Source organism: Montipora capricornis, chromosome 3 (assembly GCF_036669925.1).
Source record: "Montipora capricornis isolate CH-2021 chromosome 3, ASM3666992v2, whole genome shotgun sequence".
Lineage (NCBI taxonomy): Eukaryota > Metazoa > Cnidaria > Anthozoa > Scleractinia > Acroporidae > Montipora > Montipora capricornis.
The window spans coordinates 43491204-43494079 of record NC_090885.1 but is presented as its reverse complement, the minus strand read 5'-3'; positions in this window follow the sequence as shown (position 1 = coordinate 43494079).

The following is a 2876-nucleotide window of genomic DNA, read 5'->3' as shown; positions in this document are numbered from 1 at the left end:
GTACTGTTCGTTATGACACCGCTCCTATGCCCATTCTGGGAAAGCAGGTGTATGAACAAGAAGTTTCTCAAATCCCAGTACTCAATTTGGCCTAGAGGTGTAGAATTCTGGCCTTTGTCTATCAAATCGCCAATGACCTTGCCTTGATTACCAGCAAACTCTGACTTAGCAAACTCTTGAACTTTTTCTGGGGTAATAAGACGTGCAAGATCTTCTTCTTGTTTCTCCCAAAATCTCTCTTTAACCTCTTTGCGAAGACTTTTACACCACTGCCCACATTTTTTAAAGAGGGCGTCTGCCGTTTTTTCACATCCGCGGGGAAGCTCGATGTCATCCTCTGTTGTAGCGAACGTATAAAACTTGCGCAAAGAATGAAGATAACTGATTGTGGTTGCTGCCCTGTGCGACGCTCTCGACTCTGGATAAAACTTGTCGCGAATTAGCGCCTTGTCAAACAAGCTTTCAACGGTTTGTGTTCCTATTATCGACAGTATTGTCTGCACTTGTCGCACCACTAGCGCAGCTGGCCTTGTATCTTTTTCGCCCCCATCGGGGCTAAGGATCCATTTCTCGAACGCTTCGAATACTATTTTACTTTGTTGATCACAAGCTTCAGTTTGGACCTCCACAGCATCATCGCTTTCTTCACACTCCTCTAAATATTCAAGGTCGTCTTCACCATCACTTGCCGATTCTACAACAATCACTTTGTCTACAGTCGAAGTTGAACACTGTACCTCGGTTTCAAAAATGATATATCATTGCAAGTTCGTTGGGTTTTATCAATGTATTGTAGTTGACCTTTGAGAACGCAAAAAGCGGTAACAAAAATTTATGCTGCAACATTTCAACCTAAGGGGTGCATTAATTTTTTTGGTTGTTGTTTCTGGTACCGGTCTCCCCAAAGTAACATGAAAACTAACTTACCTCAAGTGCCTCACACCTCTCTGAGATCAGTTATGTCCTCAAAATACGACAAAATTGAAAATATTTGGACCCAGAGACCTTTACAATCCAGCGCAACTTCTGTGGAAAATGTGACCTCATCGTTCATAAATATGGATCTCCTGGCTCGTGGTTTTTACGAAACACTACCAAACTCGAGCTACATCATTGACTTTGTTGAACGTTATCGCCTTTCCAATTCGCTGCTCTCTCGTCAAACTGTTCTCCAAATATTTTAATATTTCTATCTGAAGCGTAATTAAGTGGACTACGGGACCCGGTAGGTATAAGGGGTACTCAGAAAAAAAATTCGAAAAAAAATTATAAACATAAATATTATCACTTCTAGTTTAAAAGGCAGTTAGATATTACTAATAACTACCACTGACGTGAATTTCACGTTAAGCGATTGAATACAGCCTTTCGTATTTCGATTTGCGTTTGAAAACACACTTTTTAAATTCTTCGCAAAATTTTTCCTTCGCAAGTACCGTTCAATGTAACACATATCGTGGCGTTTGCAATCGCTCGAAAAAAAGAGGAAATTAAAAGGTCTGTGGTAAGTCATGAGCTGCAAAACTCTTAAATGGTATCTAGATAACTCGCAGAATTGGTAAAAATCGGAGTTTACCACTTAATTTTATTCTTTACCACTAGATTTGTTGACTAAAGGACTTCATCGACTTAAAAAATAACTTCATAAAGACCCGTTTAATCCATTTCTGATCATTTTTATACACAGTATACTTCTTAGCCTCTAGATAGTTGTGATGCCTTTCGACTGGAAAATAAAACAATTTGCCTTTGGAGGAACCATTTAAAGTCAAGGTCGCAAAGTCCGAAAACCATCAGTATAATGATGATGATGATTATTATTATATTTATTATTATTTTTACTATTATAGAAACTAATTTGCTTCTGCGGCTAACAATACAGAGGTAATCAAGAGACATTTCATTTTTAACAGAAAAGAGATGGTATTTTTGAGACAAAATGGTAATTTCATATTTCTATGGGTCACCAATCTGTTCTGTGGAAGTCACACACATGAAAGTGATTATCAAACCTGATATCCAAGGGAAAAAATGCAAAGGGTGAAGGAAAACTCTGCATGCAGGTCATTGAAATTCCTAGGATTGATTTGATGACTTACAGTACACCCATACCTTCAGTAATACATTCATAGGCCTTACAGAACTGGTAACGCAAAAATAGCATCATCTCGGACAGCCAGTGAGTAATGATCTGGTCCACTACGAATAACAAAAAAAACCTTCTTAATTCCACATTGATTCTGCAGTACTACATGTATTAATCATCATTATAATGCTAATGAATAGGATTGATAGCTTCAATGGCACAGGAACCCTCAAAGGTACACACTACTATGTAGTTCTTTACATTCCAGAAATGAAGACCAGTCAATTAAAAATCTTGTCATTACCTACCATCACTGCATGACTCCTCCTTGATCATGACAGGTTGCTCTGTGTACCTTGTGTGATGCTTTAAAGCCTTGGTTGGAGTACATAGCAAAAGAACGATGCAGGTGTAGCAACGTGGCAGAGTGGTCCATGGTGAGGTGGCCATAATCTCCAGTTCCAAGACTGGTGCCAAACAAGTGGCGTAAGAGAAAGCCCCAAAGTTTACACTGAAAATATAAGACTCCACTAAAACCAGTGATCCTCCAAAGACTCCCAAAAATCTCTAATTTTTGTGAACAAGTTTGGAAGGTTACAAAATACTAACAAACTGAAAATTTGTATTGCAAATGTTTTGGTAACCCACAAATCTCATTGAAGTTGCTGCCAACCGCTATTTACTTCGTTGTTTTTTCACCATGAGCAGAGCAAGGTAGGTAGATAGGTAGGTGGGTAGGTGGGTATATTTAAGTAGATTGATTGAACCTGTCAAAGCACCTAAATGCCCT